At 39.8% G+C, this 19,795-nt stretch overlaps 1 protein-coding gene across 2 annotated transcripts in view; it reads left to right on the top strand.

Annotated features, from left to right (window-relative positions):
* The window catches only part of FAM193A (family with sequence similarity 193 member A), a 178,284-nt gene that overhangs the window by 67,032 nt on the left and 91,457 nt on the right, over positions 1-19,795 (top strand). The gene's annotated exons all lie outside the window — the stretch shown is intronic.

Below are 19,795 nucleotides of genomic sequence, written 5' to 3'. Positions count from 1 at the left end.
CCTCCTCATGGTGACTGACCTCTGTCTGTGTCCGTGTGGGTCCTGGGCCTTTCTTCCAGGGTTGGAGGGGTTGGTCCTCTTCTCTCAGTGGATCAGGCCTGGGCTCCTGATAGAGGGTGCCTGCCGTCCCAGCAAAGGGTTCTGCTTCCTCCAAGTGTCAGGCCCAGCAAGGTCACACTGGCTACACTCAATCTCTAAGAACTCATTACAAGTTTAGCTTCCTTGACCTACTTTTATGGTTTCTTTCTGCTTTCCTCTGCCAAAGGTGAAACAGCATGTGTCCCTGTGTCCTTAGAGTTGCTCATTGCACTTATCCAGCTCATCTGGTCATTTCAGCTCTTTGCTGGGCCCAGAGTTATGAGTTTTTAGATTATCCCATTGTTTCTCATCGGCAGGGTAAGAGCTCTGAGTCACTGTGAGCGGAAGTGGAACTGAATTGCTCTCTTCTAGATAAGCATTCTCTTATCAGAAGTCATGGCAGAATATCAGTAGAAATTTCTCCTGACACCCTGCCTCACAGTTCCACATTGTAGATTTCTCCAGAGACCTCTTCTTCCGTCCGTAGACCTTGTCATGCCCAGACACCTAAGAAGTCTTCGTTTCAAACATTTCGCTTGATTGCTATCTGTCTGGCTCACTTGCCTGAGTGTCCTCCATTGCCATAGTTCTTTGACCTCCTCCATTGCTTTCCCACTGTCAGGTCCCTTTGACCTCACTGTTCTCCTGGAATAGCCTGAATTCTATGACTCAGCATTGTCATTGCTCCCTTGCAAAACACCCTAACCCCTTTGCCTGGGACCTGGTTCAACGCTACCCTCTCCCTCCACTTGTAGAATACAGATTACTGGAGAAGACTGCCAGCCTCAACTTAATGCTTCCTCCTGACATTGTGCTTCTAGGCTATGGATGGGCATTTAGGGTGTTGTTTCTGACTTCGTTACCAAACGCTGAGGTGGCACAAACTTTTCTTTCTCCTCTCTTCCCACACTCCCCACAGTCTTTTTCCCGCTCAGCCCAGCTGTTGACCATCACACTTCAGGGAAAAGCTGGAAGCTGATGCTCAGACCCTTGATCTTCTCCTACCCCCACAGATGAGGGAGGCCTGCCTCACTGGGACTGGCAGGTGTCATCCCTTTTCATTCTCTCCAAGGCTTTGTTGCTTTGGTTATTCTTTTCCTCTTATGCATCACAAATCTTTTCTTCTGTCCTGGCTCATGCCCAGGAGAATGCAAATGCTCTAGAGTTGTCCATTTTTTAAAAATAACTACCTTTGACCTTGTCCTCCCATCTGTCACCGTCTTCTCCTGCTTCCTTCACAGCCATGCATGTCTCCTGGTGAATTTAAAACTTTTCTGGTCCAATTTCTTTAATGGATAAGAGGTTTTCCGTTTCTTTTTAAGTTAGGTTTGGTAAATTATGTTCTTAGAAATTGTCACTTATTGGTATGAAGTTGTGTGTCAGCAGTCTCTTTTCATTTCCTACCATATCTGTAGATACAACGCTTTTTATTCCTCATATTTGTGCTTTTTCTTTCTTTTTTTTTTAGCCGGTTTTGCTAGAAGTGTGTCAATTTTGTCTTTTCAAAGAAGAGCTTTTTAATTTTTAAAATGTCTGTCTGTCTTTTCACTTTGTCTGTTTCATTAATTACTGCTATTTATATATGTGTGTGTGGTATATATTTGATTACTTAATGCTGTGGTACATATGATAAAAGTTTAAAGGCACAAACTGTCTGCTCACCATCCTCTGTGTCTTCCTAGAGGCTTCTGCTCTTTTCAGATTATCTATTCCCCTAGAGATGTTCTGTGTATTGAAAGGTGGTGATGGCAAACACCACAGTGTCCTGAATTACAGGCATCTGTCAGTAAGTTGAGACATGTTGTTCTCCTGGGTTCTTGTCCTTGGAAGTGGAGTACAGATGCCTTGATGAGGTGGGGTGCACGTCAGTGTGGTGTGCTCTGCATTTTCTCAGCCTCTTCTGAGCCCTGCCAACACGTGTCTGGAGATCTTGAGCTTGGGTGCCACCTGCTTCAGGGAGCTGCATTTCTGTGCTGGTCTCACCTGGTGACCTTGTGGGAATCTGAGCCTTACTCAGCCAGCCTCCTTGAGGGAAGGAAGGGGGACAGCCCTGTTCCACCTGATTGCCAGGCGGCCCTCAAAGAGCCACTGAGACTTCATCACACAATGCTGCTGATTGCGACCACAAATCTAGTTTTTCCTGCTTTCTCCATGGTTACTTTTCTACCTTCCTAAGTTGGGTTATTACCCATCAGTTTTTATTATTCTGCTCTGATATGTGCTGGAAACTTCTAATTACTGCTCTAGATTTTGAAATGTTAGTTATATTAGCTCAATTTTAGGTACTATCTGATTTTCATTGTTTCTGTTTTCAACCCTCAATTGTTTAGAAGTGTTTATAAATATGCAAACATATCTCTTGGATTACCTTTAATCATACTGACTTTTAATTTAATGCTATTATAGTTGGAGATCATGGTCTATATTATTAGGATTCCTTATTAATCAGTTATATTAATACATGGTTAAATTTTTCTGAATATTCCATGTGTGCTTGAAAATGTTTTCTCAGGATTTAGGTAGAGGACTCTATGTATGCCCATTAGATCAACCCCTCGTTAATTATATTCTTAAATTCTTCTGAGTTGTTATTAATTTTTTGTGTGCTTAATATATCAATTTCTAATATCAGTTAAAATCTCCTACTGTGCATACGTATTTGTCCTCTTTGCCTTATAAATATTGCTGGTTTTGCTTTACATCTTTTAAGGCTGTCTGGGTGAATAACAGGTTAAAATGGTGAAATCTTGGTGTGTGGTTCTTTTTTCACGCTGAAGCTATCTGTGGTTGCCTCTTTCTCCTAAAGGGCTGTTTTGTTTGCTGTTTGCATGACTGTATTGGCTCCCTCCCTCTTCGCTTTCTTCCTCTTCTTTTCATATCGTCTTGTTTCCAGTCTCTTAGAGTTAGCGTGTTTTAGGTGGTCTTGTGCAGTCAGCATGGAGGTAGACTTAATTTGACCTCATTTGAGAGTCTCCTTCTTAAAGGTGAAATTAATCTTTGTCATTTACTTGATTGCTGATCTTTTTGGGTTTATTTCTGCTACCACGCAGGTCACAAGTCAAGCCTCGCCCTTAGCCCAGATCCTGTCTTGTGCCCCTCCTCGTCTTTACCCTTCTCCTCAGAGTTTATGCTCTCTTGATGTTCGTGGCACCCACTCTCCTGCTCTTTTTTATGGGCTACAGCACCTACACCTCTGTCCCTAAGCACTGTCATCTGGTTCTCCTGCTGTTTTGAATTTCATAAAAATATCATACGGTACACATTATTTTGTGTCTGATTTATTTTGTTCAACATTATGTTTGAGATTCATAAGTGTAGTTTCTTTATTTTCATTACTATATACTATTCACCTTTTTGAATATACTGCATTTTAGTTGTTTCCAAATTTTGCTGTTATGAATGATGCTGTTGGAGCGCACTTTCATACATTCTATTGTATATACATGTAGGAAAGGAATTACTGAGTCATAGGGAATTTATGTAATTAACTGATTACAAGTTATGATCAACAGCAAATTTTTAAATGAAAACTGACCATTTTCCAAAACAAAAATAATTTAGTGAGTAGAGTAGCATTGTTTTGCAGCTCTTCTTAACGTTTGGGTAATAGAAGACAGCCGGAGTCTCATATCTGCTTCTGTGTTCAAACTGTTGTGATAGATTGTTTTGATTGAAATATATGAAGAAAATATTTTAATAGCTTTTTCAAATAATTGTGGATATTCTTCTTTGATACTATACCAAACCATGACAAGTAATAGTTTCTTGATGGTTATTTGCAATGTAGAATCTGAAACGATATCAATGGATTTTTCGTATACCATTAAATTAAAATCCATTTTTTAGCTTGCACTCTGAATGAATCTTGTACTCATATGTGATTTTGTAACATCACACGTTGGTCGCTTGGAAAATAATAATTGGTAACACAGTACTGAGTTAGGCAGGTCTTTCTGATATACCTTTCATTATTCAATATTAAAAAATCACATTTGTTAGTATCACCACTGATCTCATCAGAAAAGTCTTTAAATGTGAAGAAGCTTTCGAGCCCAGAGTGATGTCTAAAAGTTTTTCAAGCTTATAATTTTTACTTGAAAGCTCAGATTTTATGATTGGCCACGAATGGTATCAGCTGTTTTCCTTGAAACAACAGGCTCATTTCATTCGTTTTTGAGAAAATGACTGACAAATATCCAAGTCTGAATAACTGTAGTTTGGTGTGTCAGGCATTCTTTCAAGTGAAGTTGATGTTTCATGGACAAAGTAACTCATTCAGCTCACGATGCACAGTGCTTTTCTTGGGAACGTCACAGAAATGCTTTCTGCATACATCCTATTTCATCACGTAGAATATTCAAAAGATGTGGACTTAGAGTTAAGATTTAACCCAGTTAATAATTTTACTGCATCAAGAACATTCTTAGGTAGGACTGTCCTTTTTTAAATTAAGCGTGTGGTGGTAAAAGACACGGTAGCCGCTAGCACACTTTGCTGCACAACCCTCATTCTTGCTAAGGTGCTGGCAGTTTCACTCACTGTTGTTTTTGCACCATCAGTGCAAATGTCAGCACACTAAAAAAGGCAAATAACACTTGGTATTAATATTAAAGTAGTTTTGACTAGTGGGCCTGCTGAAAGGGTGTTTGGAACTCCCAGGCATCCATGGACCACACTTTGAGAACTACTGTTCCATTAGGTTGTCTTTTTCTTACTGACTTGTGGGATTTCTTTATATACGCAGAATATGAACTTTTGTTAGTTATATGCATTGCAGATATCGTCTGCCCCTTTTTTGGCTTTTCACTCTGTTTGTAGTGTCTTTTGATGAGCACAAGTTCTTAATCTATTTTTAAACTAGTCAAATTTCTCAATTTTTTCCTTAGTAGTTACTACTCTCTTTAGTCCTGTTTATCAGGATTTTTCCTATCGTGAGATTGTAAACATATTTTTTAGTATGTATTTTCTTCTGTTAGCACTGTCCAAAGAAATATGTGAACAATAAATGCATGCCACATAGGAAATTTTATATTTTTTAGTAGCCACATATCAAAAACTAAAAAGAAACAGGTGATATTATATTTTTTACCTCAAAATATCCAAGATATGATTTAACCTGTAGTAAATATGACAAATACTGAAATATTTTTTGTATTTTTATACTAGATATTTAAAATCCTGTATTTTACATTAATAGTCCCTATCCTTTATGACTACTCTCATTTCAAATGCTCAGTAGCCATGTATGAATGCCTAGGGGCTACTATACTGAGTAGCTAAATTCTATACTTTTCTTATTTTGCCTTTCATATTTAGACTTACAGCCCTCCTGGAATTGAAATTAATTTTTTTATGTAATATGAGGTAAAGGTCAAGTTTAATTTATTTCCATGTGGAAGTCAAGTTCCCTGGCAGCATTTATTGAAGTGACTGTTGCTCCCTCCTCCCCCTGCCCCCACTCTTCCACACCACCTTTGTTGTAAATCAAGTGTTCATATATGTGTGGATATATTTCTGGGCTCTCTGTTCTGTTCCATTGGTTTGTTTGTCCTTGTGCCAACAGAATGTCTTAATTGGTGTAGCTTTGTAATAAATCGCATATCTTCAAAAATGTCTTAGTTATTCTTGGTTCTTTGTGTTTCTGTATAATTAAAAGTTATCTTGTCAGTTTCCACCAAAAAAAACCCCTGTTGAGATTTGGCTGGGATTGCACTGACTCTTTAAGTCAGTAGCAGGAGAATCACCTTCTTTCTAATCCTATGAGTATGGAATTTTTCTCCATTTCTAATTGTTGCATATTTTCTATACTATGCCATTGCACCTTTTTTAAAAAAGATTTACCTGTACGTATTTGACTTCTAGGTTGTTAATTGGACATTGCAAGACCTGTATTTGACTATGAGTCAAATAGGTCTTTGACCTTTCTTGTCTCAAGTAGAATCCCTAATATTTTTTCAAGAGTTGCAATTTCAAGTTACAGTCAGTTTGTCTCAGATGTCCTCTGTATTGCTAGCTAGTCATGAGGAATCGTTAAAAGACTCCACACAGATGACTTTTACTTACCTTCTCAGCCTCGGTCACTGACACAACCCCCAAGACCATCGGTAGAGTGAGAAGAGGAGTACAAATTGAGGAGGCAATTCTAGAGAATACCTGACATTTGAGATTGAGATGAGTGAGAAGCAGACGTCAGAGAAGTAGAAAGAAAAACAAGAGAGTATGATAAGGAGAACTAAGCAAAGGTAGTTGTTTGAAAGATGGTATGGTCAGTAGTTGTCGCATCTGGGATTTGATTTTTTACCGTACTTGAAGGTAATAAGCTAGCTTGTTACTATTTCATGGGTGCTGGCAGAAGACACAAGACTCCTGGGTCAAAGACAGAGGACTTTATTACTCACAGCACAGCAAACATCATGAGGATGAGCCTGTCAGTTCTCCTTGCTCCTTCATCCTCCCAAGTCAGTGAAGTGGAGAGGCCTGTACCCGGGCTGATGGTGCAGTGAGTTTGTGTTGCAGCTTAGGAACACTGAGTGTGGGGGATCTACCACTTTCATAGTGAGCAGGTAAGCAAGCCTGCTCCTTGTGTCAAGGTTTTCGCTGCGTAAACTACCCTGAGAAATGGCCCAGTGGGGAGAGGGCAGGAGGAATAGTCAGAGCCTTACACTTGGTGTATCCAACAAGAGGAGCATGAGAGACTTATGGAGGACTGTCTCCCAGCAGTCCTCCTAACAGGCATTTTAGAAAAAGTTAACCAAGAAAGGATATGAAGTGTTGTATGTGGCAACGGAAAAGAGACCGTATCTAACCTTTGATGATCCATGTTGGTGGAGGATTGGGAGCAGAAGCCAGACTGAACTGTGTGAAGAATAACTTAGTGGTGAGGAAGCTGAGAAAGTCAGTTTAAGGTGCTGAATTTTAAGATGCTTGACTGTGAGGGGAGGAGAAGACAGATCCAGAAGGAGATGGTGAAGCTGCAGGGGGGACCTGGGAATGTTTAAATATTGAAGGAAAGGGCTGGTGGTTGGGGAAAGGATTTTCCCCCCATTTAAATTTTATTTTTTATTATGTAATATTTGAGATATATATATATATATATATATATGAATATGTATGTAATATACATGTTATGAAGGATAATAAAATGAACACCAGCCAGCATAAAATCAGGCCATTCCTAATACTTCTGCACCTATCTGTGCTCCACCCTTCCACATCTTTCCTCTTCCCCTTCTGAGGAGGAAACCACTGCCCTTGAATTTTGTATTTATCATTCTGTTACCTTTAAAAGAAAAAAAACCCTTTAAAACGTTTTATCGCCTATAAGTGTATCTCTAAATAATAAATTATTTAATTTGCCATCTTTATGAAAATGGTGTGTGCTCATGTTGTCTTCTGTGCCTTGCTTTTTTCTTTGTAAGATTCTTCATGCTGTCTGGGGAGCTGCACTTTATTCATTTTCACTAATATAATTCATTCATAATTCACATAATACAATTCACATATAATTCAATATGTTACTATAGTATGGCTTATTCATCAGTAATTTTATTGAAAGATATAGAATTGTTTCCCCTTTTTTTGCAGTGATGAAAAGATGCTGTTGGGGCATTTATATACCTCTGGTACTCATTTGTAAGAGTTTTGTATTAGGGTATGTGTTGGTCAGGATTTTCCAGAGAAGCAGAACCAATAGGATGGATGGATGGATGGATGGATGGATGGATGGATGGATGGATGGATAGAAGAGGAGAAGATTACTATAGGGTTTGGCTCACATGGTTATGGAGGCTGACAAGTCCCATGATCTGCATTCTGCAAGCTGGAGAACCAGGAATTCTGGTGGTGTAATTCAGTCTGATTCCAAAGGCCTGAGAATCACGAGGCCAGTGGTGTTAAGTCCTGGTCTCAGTCTGAAAGCCCTAGAACTGGAAGTGCTGGTGTTTGAGGGCAGAAAATGGATGTCCCCGCTTGTCAAGCAGGGAGAGTGAATTACCCCCTTCCTCCGCCTTTTTGTCCTATTCAGACTCTCAACGGAATGGGTGATGCCCCCTTTCATTGATGAGGCTATCTTCTTTATTCACTCCACCAATTCAAATGCTGATCTCTTCCAGAGACCCTCACAGACACACCCAGAAATAATAATGCACTAGCTCTCTGGACATCCCTTAGCCTGGTCAAGTTGACACGTGAAATTAATCATCACAGAGGATTTATCGATGAAGTAGAATTGCTGGGTTATAGGTAATTCAGATACTTATATTTATTTGATAATACCAATTTCCCAAGTGATTGTTCCAATTTATATCCCCACCAACAATGTGTGAGTTCCACTTGTCCATATTCTTGCCCATTACTTGGCATTGAGTAGGCAGAGTCTGAAATTGTTTGGGCATAGGAAGGAGTAAGGTAGACAAATGGTAGCATTCATGAGGTCCCCTGAGATAGGAGAGCTGGGATCTGTTTCTAGAAGAATCATCCTTCTGTTGAGACAGGATTTGTAGGCAAGGCTGCATAGGATATAGGTAAGGTGGGGGTGGGCAGTGTAGAAGTTGAGAAAATTGCTGCCAGAGATCTTTTTATAAAATTGTTTTTGGGAGGGAGAGTGGGTTTAGTGGGACTGGGAAGAAACAGGGGAGTGAGTAAGAGTTCAAATGGTCTCTGTGAGGAATGAGAACAGTGAGCTGGCAGGGCATCTGGTTGCTGGCCAGCCTGAGGTCCCTGTTGAAGGTGGAGACATCACTGTGCAGTGGCCCTGACCTGCCCATTGGCTTGGACTTCTCTCTTAGCATCATCCAGGTGTGGGACAGGGAGAGCAAGGCAAGGCGGGTTGCTGAGGAGCAAGTTGGCTGTACAGGCTCAGCAGAGGACTGGTCTTCAGGGTGTCTGAGAGCAGAGTTGGCTTACCCGCTCCTGCTGGCAGGTGCCACAGCCCCTCTGACTTGCCGGTACCCACCCACCCCTGAATTTCTGTTGCAGCTGCTTTGCCCTGGCTCCTGTCTCACCCAGCTCAGGGCATCTACCCAGGGCTGGCACAGAGCAGGCACCTGGGAATGGCTTTTGAATGAAGGATCAAATTTGCCTTTGATTTATATCCAAAGATAATGTTTCAGGACTTCAAAATGTTTAAAATACTCCTGCACAGTAGAGTTCATACTGTGTGGGGCTGTGGATGTATTTTCATGGTCTATGGATTTTCTGACAGTTAAAAGAATTTTTGTTTGTGATCTGTTAATGGGAGAGGCCATGTTCAGATCATTGGAGGGCCTGTTGTGTATCAGACGGCTTCACCCCTTTCACCCCTGACTTCTGAGTCCTGATGGGCCTGAGTGCAGTATTTGTCAAGGTTACTGAGGAAGGAGCAGAGGTTGTCTTAATGCTTGCTTTCTATGCTGAGGCCAAGCAAACACCCACCAAGGACGTAGCCTGCTCTGTGCCGGAGAAATTCTGACAGGCAAAGACATGGCGTGTTGAGACATTTTGCAGAGACCTGCAGGGATACAGGCCTAACTCAAAAGAGCCTGCTACTGAGTAGTCGGAACCAGGCACATGGTGAATTTAGTAATTTGGTTTCAGCTAATCATTTGTCTCTCTTTAGAATAATGTTAATTTGAGTTTTAATGATTTTCAGGGGTTTTTCTATTTAAGTTGTAGACCAACTTGGGTTTTTATCATTATACAAAGGCTTAAAAAGCATAAACTGTTGCATTTTACATTTGTGTATATTTAACCAAAATAGTTTAAGTCTGGTGGAGGTGATGCCAGATAGCACTTTGGAGAATTGTTTTTTCTTTAAAGGAGTCTTTGTAACACTCAAGCATCCTGCCACGAGGAAGGCTACTCGACAAATTAATATTCTATATTTCTGCTTTCAAAATTGACTGTCTTAAAGGCCATGTTTTGGTTGTGGACATTAGCAATTATGTTTGTATTCTCATGTATATCATTAAAATGTAAGTCTTGCATTTTCCACCAGGTTCTCTAATAGTTACTGTACCCACATGTCTAATCAAGGCATATAGTCCCACTTTAAACCAACCATTTAAGACTTGGCTAATATTCAGTCTTATCTTGAATGTTTGCCCTGTTGGGTCTTGGTTCATAATTTGTTGTTAGTGCCATTGAGTGGATTCTGACTCCTAGTGACCCTGCATACAGCAGAGTGGAACCCTGGCCGATATTTTTATGCCATCCTGTCATCTTCTGGTGCTTAGCCCACAATGCACTACTGTTATTCATAGGATTTTCATGGCCAATTTTTTCAGAAGCGGGTGGCCAAGTCCTCCTTCCTAGTCTTGTCTTAGTCTGGAAGCTCTCCTGAAACCTATCCACCATGGATGACCTGGCTGGTATTTGAAATACTGGTGGCATAGCTTTCAGCGTCACAACAACATACTGCCACCACAGTATGACAACCTACAGACCAACGGAAACGAACCTGGGTCTCAGCGGTAAGAGCGCCGATTCGTTTTTTTTTTTTTTTTTTTTTGAGGAAGGTTAGCCCTGAGCTAACATCTGCCACAAATCCTCCTCTTTTTGCTGAGGAAGATTGGCCCTGAGCTAACAACTGCGCCCATCTTCCTCTATTTTATATGTGGGACGCCTGCCACAGCATAGCTTGATAAGCGGTGCTAGGTCCGTGCCTGGGATCTGAACCAGTGAACCCTGGGCCCAGAAGTGGAATGTGCAGACTTAACTTCTGTGTCACTGGGCCGGCCCCCAGAGTGCTGATTCTTAACCAGTAGACCACCATGGCTCATAATGCAAACATATAAAGTTCCTTTATAATGAAATTCATGAAAGTGGTTGCTGATATAATTTGTTACTACTACCCAAAATTGTCAAATTGGGAGGACAGAACTTGAGTCAGCATCATAGAAACAAAATCTGAGTGGTGATCTTTGGCTTTTTTCCCTTAACATAATACTTTTGAGAGTCATCCATGTTGTTGCATGTATCAGTAATTAATTCCTTTTTATTTCTGAGTTGTATTCTTTTTTGTTCGTTTGTTTTGAGGAAGATTAGCTCTGACCTAACTACTGCCAATCCTCCTCTTTTTGCTGAGGAAGACTCGCCCTGAGCTAACATCCATGCCCATCTTCCCCTACTTTATATGTGGGACACCTACCACAGCATGGCTTTTGCCAAGCAGTGCCATGTCCGCACCCGGGATCTGAACCGGCAAACCCAGGGCCACCAAAAAGGGGAACGTGTGAACTTAAGCGCTGCGCCACCGGGCCAGCCCCTGTATTGTATTCTGTTGTCTGGATGAACCATAATTTGTTTATCCATTCACCAACAGAGGGACATTTCTGTTTCCTGGTTTTGGCTATTGTGAATTAAGCTACTAGTAACATTTGAGTACAAGTCTTTGTGTGAACATAGTCCATTTCTCTTTGATAGTACCTAGGAGTGGAATTGCTGGTTCATAGTGTGAGTGTATAATTAACATTATAAGGAACTGTCATGCTATTTTTCAAAGTGCTTATACTGTTTTTCCAGCCACGTCTGAGAGTTTCCGCTGATTCCCATCCTTGCCAAGGCTGGATATTGACAATCCTTAATTATAGCCGTTCTAGTGACTTAACAGTGTTTATACCATTATGGTTTTAATTTGCATTTTCTTAACGACTTGTTGAGCATCTTTTCATGTACTTATTTTCCATCTGTATCTCTTTGGTAAAATGGCTGTTTAAATCTTTTGCCTATTTTTATTTGAGTTGTTTGTCTTATTATTATTGAGTTGTGAGAGATCCTTATATATTCTGAATACAAAGCCTTTATCAGTTATGTTTCTCAAATATTTTCTCCCAGAGTGTGGCTTGCCTTTTCATTACATAATAGTTTTTTGAAGAGTATAAGTTTTAAATTTTGATCGTCTCTTTTATCAATTTTTAAATAATTTGGGCTTTTTGTGTTCTGTGTAAGACATACTTGCCTCCCAAGGTTATAAAGATTTTTTGCCCTGTATTTTTTCTCTAGATGTCTGTAATTTGAGCTTATACATTTGATCTGTGATCCATTTGGGGTGAAGTTTTGTATCGTTTGTAAAGTAAGGTTTGAGGTTCATCCTGTTTTGCGTATGGCTATCCAATTGTTCCAGAACTGTTTGTTGAAAATACTGTTTTGGGGCCGGCCCGGTGGCACAGTGGTTAAGTTCACACGTTCCGCTTCTCAGCAACCCGGGGTTCACCTGTTTGGATCCTGGGTGGGGACATGGCACCACTTGGCACGCCATGCTGTGGTAGGCATCCTACATATAAAGTGGAGGAAGATGGGCACGGGTGTTGGTTCGGGGACAGACTTCCTCAGCAAAAGGAAGAGGACTGGCAGTAGTTAGCTCAGGGCTAATATTCCTCAAATAAAATAAAATAAAATACTGTTTTTCCTCTTTGAATTACCCTGGCATCTTCGTCAAAGAATGAGTTGATGCTATATGTGTGGGTCTGTTTCTGGACTCTCTTCCACTTTACATATATACCCATCCTTTTTCCAGTACCGTACTGTCTTGTTTTCTGAAGCTTTTTATAGTAAGCCATGGAAGTTACATAGTAGAAGTCCTCTGTCTTTGTTCTTTTTCAGAAGTGTTTTGACTATCCTAGGTCCTTTGCATTCCTATATAAAATTTACAATCGTCTTGCCAGTTTCTACAGAAAAGCCTGCTGAGGTTTAACTGGCATTGTGTTGCTGAGTCTGTAGACCAAAATTTAGGGAGAATTGACATCTTAGCAATATTGAGTCTTCCAGTCCGTGAACATGGTATGGCTCTTCCTTTATTTAGGTGTTTTTGGTTTATTCTTAGAATAGTTTTGTGGTCTTCAATGTACAGGTTTTCTTGCACATAGTGTCTTGAAAAATTTCCAAAATGTTTCATATTTTTCTTGCTATAAATGGTATTTCTAAAAAATTTCAGTACCCAATTATGTATTGCTAGTATATAGAAATAGAATTGCTTTTTGTATATTGACCTTGTATCCTGTGAAAACTCATTTATTAATTCTAATGGTCTTTTGGTAGATTCCTTAGGATTGTTTATATAGATGATCACATCATCTACAAATAATATATTTCCTCCTTTCCAATCTGTATGTCTTTAATTTTTTTTCTCACCTTATCTCATTGGCTAGGACCTCCAGTATGATGCTGAATAGGAGTGATGTGAGAGACTTCCTTGCTTGTTCCCAGTCTTAGGGGGAAAGCATTTAGTCTTTCACTATTAAGTATGATGATAGGATTTTGCAGATCAGATTGAAAAAGTTTACTTCTGTTTTTAGTTTGCTGAGAGTTATCATGAATGGATTTTGATTTTGTCAGATTCTTTTTCTACATCTGTTGAGATGATCATAGAGTTTTTCTTTTTTAGTTTGTTAACAAAATTAATTACTGTGATTTTTGAAATGTTGAACAAACCTTGCCTTCTCTGGGACAGTCCACACTTGGTCATGGTGTATTATCCTTTTTGTAAGTTGCAGTATTGGATTTGCTAAAGTTTTAAGGATTATTACATCTGTGTTCATGAAGGATCTTAGTCTGTAAGTTTCTTGTCTCACAATACTTTTGTGTAGTTTTGGTGTCAGGGTGTTACCTCATAGAATGAGCTAGGAATTATTCTTTTTTAATTTTCTGGCAAAGTTTGTGTAAAATTGGTATTATTTCTACCTTACATGTTTGGTAGAATTCACCAGTGAAGCTATCCTGACCTGCAGTTGCCTTATTGAGAAGGTTTTGAACAATAAGTTCAGTTTATTTGATAAAGCTTATTTATTTCTTCATGAATAAGCTTTGTTAATTCTTGTCTTTAAAGAAGTTTGTGTAATCATTTCACAACATATGTAAGTCAAGTCAGTATACTGTACATCTTAAACTTATATAGTGCTGTATGCCAATTATATCTCAATAAAACTGGAGGAAAAAGAAGTTTGCCCATTTTATGTCAAATGCATTGGCATGAAGCTGTTCAGAATAAATCTCTTTTAATTTCTGTAGAATCTGTAATGGTTGCAGCCCCCACCCCCTTCACGCCACTTTCACTCCTGGTATCAGTTGTTTGAGTTTAGTCTTTTCTTTTCCTGATAGCCTGGCTAGAGGTTTATAATTTTTATTGATCCTTTCAAAGAACCACATTTTGTTTTAATTTTCCATTTTCTATTTCGTTACTTTCTGTTCTTAGGTTTATTATTTCTGTCTTTCTACTTTATGCTTAATTTTTTTATTCTTTTGGTTTTTTAAGGTAGAAATTTACATCATTGATTTGAGACGTTTCTTCTTTTCTGATATGTGTTTAATTTTATAAAATTAAGCATTCCTTTCATTGTATCCCACAAATTTTGGTATGTTGTGTTTTCCATTCTATTCAAAATATTTTATAATTATTCTTATTATGATTTATTCTTTGACCTATGGAGTATTTAGAAGTGTGTTTTTTAATTCCCAAATATTTTGGAGTATTTTCCAGATATCTTTTTTTTTTTTGAGGTATAACTGGCATACAACATTATATTAGTTTCAGGTGTACAACATAATGATTCAATATTTGTGTGTATTGCAAAATGCTCACCACAGTAAGTCTGGGGACATCCATCACCACACATAGTTAAAAGAATTTTTTCTTGTGATGATGACTTCGAAGATCTACTCTCAGCAACTTTCAGACATGCAGTACAGTGTTACTAATTATAGTCACCATGCTCTACATTACATCCACATGACTTATTTATTTTACAACTGGGAAACCTTTTGATCCCCTTTTTGTTATTATTAGCTTAATTCTGTTGTAATCAGAAAACATTTTATATGATTTAATTTTTAAAAATTTGTTAACATTTGTTTTGTGGTCAGTCTTGGTTAATGTTCCATGTGCATTTGAAAGAATTTGTATTCTGCTTTTGTTGGGAAGAGTGTGCTATGAATGCTAGTGTGATCAAATTGTTTGATGGTGATATTTGTATCTTCTGCATCTTTTCTGATGTTTATGTCTAGTTGAGTTACTGAGAGGAGAGTTGAAATATCCAAATGTGATTCCTGCTTTATGTATTTTGAGCTCGGTTATTAGAGTGTTTACCCATTTAGTGTCATTAATTGCTTCTTGTTGAATCAGTCTCATTGTCATTATTATTATTATTTTATCATCATCACCATCATCATCATCTCCTTCATTGCTACTAATATTCCTTGTTTTGAGACCAACTTTCTCTGATACTAATAGAGCCACCCAGCCTTTTTTGGTTAGTATTTGCATGGAATATGTGTCCCAACCTTTATTTTTAACTTCTTTGTAGCTTTCTAATCTCTTGTAGAAAACATAGTGGCTCATGCTTTTTAATAATAGTTGGAATATTTAACTATTTCTGTTTAACGTGATTATTGATATGTTTGGATTTAAATCTACCATCTTGCACCCTTTTTTGGGGTATTTTTTTCCATCTGTTTGCTACTCTACTTTTTTTGTCTGCTTTCCTTTTGGATTAATTGAATCTTTTTTTTATGATTCTATTTTACCTTCTCTTGGCTTATTATCTGTATATCATTTTGTTTCATAATTTTTAGTGGTTCTAGAATTTACAGTACAGACCTTCTTTACTTAACAGTGGAGGTGAGCCCATTTAAAGTTGAAAATATCTTAAGTAGAAAATACATTTAATACGCGTTACCTACCAAACATCATAGCTTAGGCCAGCCTACTTTAAATGTGTTCAGAACACTTACGTTAGCCTCTAGTTGGGCAAAATCATCAAAGACAAAGCCTATTTTATAATAAAGTCTTGACTATCTCATGTAATTTATTGAGTACTGTACTGAAAAACATAATGGTGTATGGGTCCAGAATGGTTGTAAGTGCATCAGTTGTTTACCCTTGAGATGACATGGCCAGCTGGGAGCTACCACTCACTGCCACTGCCAGGCATTGTGAGAGAGTATCATACAGCTTATTGCTAGCCCAGGAAAAGATCAAAATTCGAAGTGCAGTTTCTACTGAATGAGTATCACTTTTGCACTATCGTAAAGTCGAAAAATCTAAGTGGAGCCATTGTAAGTTGGGGACAGTCTGTATATATCTTTAACTGTTCAACCTCTGCTTTCAAAGAATATTATATACTTAACATGTAGTGTTAGAACTTTACAGTGTTATACTCTGAGCACCACCATTTTTTGTGCTAGTGTAGTTATATTTTTCTCAAAAATATTGTAAACTTTACCGTACATTTGTCTTATTTTGGCTTTAAATAGTTAATTATCTTTTTAGAAGACTTTAACAGTGAGAATAGTCTTTGGCCCACATCTGTATCATGTGTGGTGCTCTTCATTCTTTTATGTAGCTCCCCTTTTTCATCTGGGGTTATTTCTCTTTCTGCCTCAGGAACTGCCTTCAACATTTCCTGTAGTGCAGAGAAACTTCTGTTTGTCTGAAAGCTTTTATTTTGCCTTCATTTTTAAAAGATGTTTTGTTCACAATGCTGGGCTGTTGGTCAGCTCTTGCTGACCTCCCTGGTTGCTGATGTGCAGCATGTTGTCATCCTTCTCTTTGCTCCTGTGTACAGAGGGGGCGCTCTCTGCCTGCTTCTCAGATTTGCACTTCATCACTGGTATTTTTGTTCTTTGGGTTTTTTTTAAAGATTGGCACCTGAGCTAACAACTGTTGGCAATCTTCTTCTTCTTCTTTTTTTTTTTTTTTTGCCTTTTCTCCCCAAATCACCCCAGGACATAGTTGTATATTTCAGTTGTGGGTCCTTCTAGTTGTGCTATTTGGGACACCGCCTCAACGTGGCCTGATGAGCAGTGCCATGTCTGCGCCCAGGATCCGAACCAGCAAAACCCTGGGCCACTGAAGCGGAGCGCGCGAACTTAAACACTCAGCCACTGGGCAGCCCCTCATCACTGGTTTTCAGCAGTTTCACTCTGATATGCTTTGGTGTGATTTGCTTTGTGTTTATTGTGCTTGGGATTAAATCAGCTTTTAAGATGTGTCAGTTTACAGTTTCATCAAATTTGGAAAATTTTCAGCTATTTGTTTTTATAACCCCCTTTTTTCCCTGGGACGCTTTACCTGTATGTTGAACTTCTTGACTTTGTCTTATGAAAACTTTGTTCATTTTTTTCAGTCGTATTTCTTGCTGTGCTTCATTTTGGATTATTTTCACTGCTTGTCTTCAGGTTTATTGATATTCTGTTGTGTCTGATCTGCTAAGTCTGTAGTATTTTTTCTTTTAAGATATTTTATTTTTCATCTCTAGAAATTCTATTTGCTTATTTTTCACATCTTCAGTTTCTCTCCTCGTCGTGTTTATGTTTTCCTCTATTTTCTGGAACATATGGAGCTTATTTGTAATCACCGGTTTCGGATTCTTTTCTGTTGGCTGCATCATCTCTGTTATTTGGGGGCCTGTTTCTATTGATTGGCTTTCCTCCTGGTTACACATCATATTTTTATGCTTCTTGATTTTGTTATTAGATCCTGGACGTTGTGCATTTTACATTGTTGAGTGCTGGATTTTGTTGTATTCTTTTAAACTATTTTGGACTTGGACAGAACAATTTAACTGAAGTTAAATCTGTATAAGTACTGTAAGGTGATACATTTAAGAATTTACTATATAGTCATCATACACCCTATTGTAAAAGGCCGAACTTCATCCCTCATCACTAGAAAATGTTACTTTCCAGGTTCTTGGTTGCTGTTCTGAGCCTATCCTGTGTGTCAGGCAGCATTGTTGTTGCTGGTATACAGTGGCGAGCAGGTCATAAAGGGTCTTGCTCTCATAGAACTGATCTTCCAGTGAGGGAGACAGGTAAAAAAATAAGAAAATATGCAAAACACTAGGATTTCAGATAACAGTTTGTGATAGAAGAGATTAACCGGGGGTGATTAAGTCAGGAGATGGGCGCCATACTACTGATTTGAACAGGGACACTTTAACATCATGATTGCTAGTAACAGGAGATCATCTACCCAAATCTGTGCAGGCAACTCTAGAGATTACAGTTATGGTGAATCTAGAGGGCAGCCACTATTGTGGAGCTTAGGGAGAGGACTCAAGGAAGGACACACTTGGAAGAGGCCCACCTTGGAGCCGGTACGATAGGACCCTCTGGGTAGCTGAGGTGCTGCAGGCGGGGGCTGGTGGGCTCGCTGAAGAGTGTTCAGCATGCAGTCCCCCTCACAGGTAGTGGGCAAGTGGTAGGAGCAAGACTGAAGACTAGGAGGGAGAACCCTGCTTCTGCAGTATTCCCCCAGCGTCCTCTGCTGACAAGGCCAAATATCACGCCGCTGGCAAAGAAGCAGTGTTTGCAGGATGCAGCTCCTTCATCACAAAGCAGGGCAAAGAAGGGTGGATTTGGAGTTGAGAGGCAAAAAATTGATAACTAGCTCAGTCTGCCTCCCTGAATAGGTGATCTTTTTGCTGAGGCGTGACTGATTGAGAGAATTCTATCAGACTATCAGAAGCCATTTAAAGATTTAGTGGATTAGCACTCTAGGCAAAGGGAACAAGTGTACAAGCTCAGTGAAATAAAAGCAGAATTATGGAGGGTATGGAAGGTTTTATGCAGGGGAGCTATATGATCTCACTTAGATTTTAAACACCACTCTGGCTGCTGCTTGGAAAATGGATCATAAATGTGTAAAGGTAGAAATAGGGGTGCGGGTGGAGAGCCACTGCGGTAGTCCAGGCAAGAGGTGACAGTCGCTTAGACTGGGTTGGAAGCAGTAGAGAGAGAAACATGAGGTGATTCTGATCTGTTTAGGATTGGAGGTAGAAGGGACTGCCTTGCTTTGCTGTTGGATTTGATCGGAATGGAGGAGAAGAGAGTAAATAAACCTCCTTCATTGAAGTGAACTGACCTGCTTCTATTAGAGAACAACCTGGTTCTTCCACGGCTGCCTTCAAACCTACCTTGTCTGACCACCTGTCCCTGCCCTGTGATGATATATTATCAGCCAGGACCATCACCTTTCCATTCACTTTTGGTATTAGAATTGTCTCATTTTCAGGTATTCAAGCCCACTCTACAGAAAACCACAAGTGTCTCATCTAGTTCAAAGCTTCTCCCCTCAGCTTTAATAAGTGATGTCAGGAATCACCGAGGGAATAATGTGGGAGTGGAGGGCAGTGGTGGCCTTTCTTGCTTTCTTGTGCCTTCCCAGCTCTTTGTGGGTGGAGAAGGGCCTCTGTTCAGGAGGAGTTGGGGGTCTCCATTCTGTGCCAGGCTGTCTGTGGTTCTCTTTGGTGACCAGGGCCCGAGGTCCTAACAGGTGGCCCATAGTGGTTGGGTCTTGCTTGTAGGAGGCTTTTCTTTAGGTTTACCTAGGCCTTGGTCAGGTCTTTGCACTGGACTGTCTGCGGGGAACTCTGCGTCACACCCCCCATCCCTGCTCTGCTCCCGGTATAATTCCCAGGTCCCCTCCCGCAGCAGGAACCTTCGGGTGGGGTTCTTTCATGATGACGCAGACTCCCCCCTCCCTCAGAGAGCTCACTCGTACCTGGCCTCCCATGTGCTGATGGTTAGCTCCCCCTGCTCCCTCCCTCGGTCCATTGGGGAGGCTCTGGCTAGTCTTCTACCCTCAGACTTTTCCGTTTCAAAGTCTGATATCCGTGTCCGTTTCCCCAAACTCGAAGGAACACATAACAGGTTCTTGGAAGAGTTTTCTTGTGCTTCGTCCAGTAGCAAACTGGGGTGGTGCTCTAATTCTCTCCCTAAGCACCAGCCAGTGGGTGAGACCCAG

The sequence above is a fragment of the Equus caballus genome, chromosome 3, assembly GCF_041296265.1.
Source record: "Equus caballus isolate H_3958 breed thoroughbred chromosome 3, TB-T2T, whole genome shotgun sequence".
In the NCBI taxonomy this organism is placed as follows: domain Eukaryota; kingdom Metazoa; phylum Chordata; class Mammalia; order Perissodactyla; family Equidae; genus Equus; species Equus caballus.
This window is presented reverse-complemented; position numbering and strand designations above follow the sequence as displayed.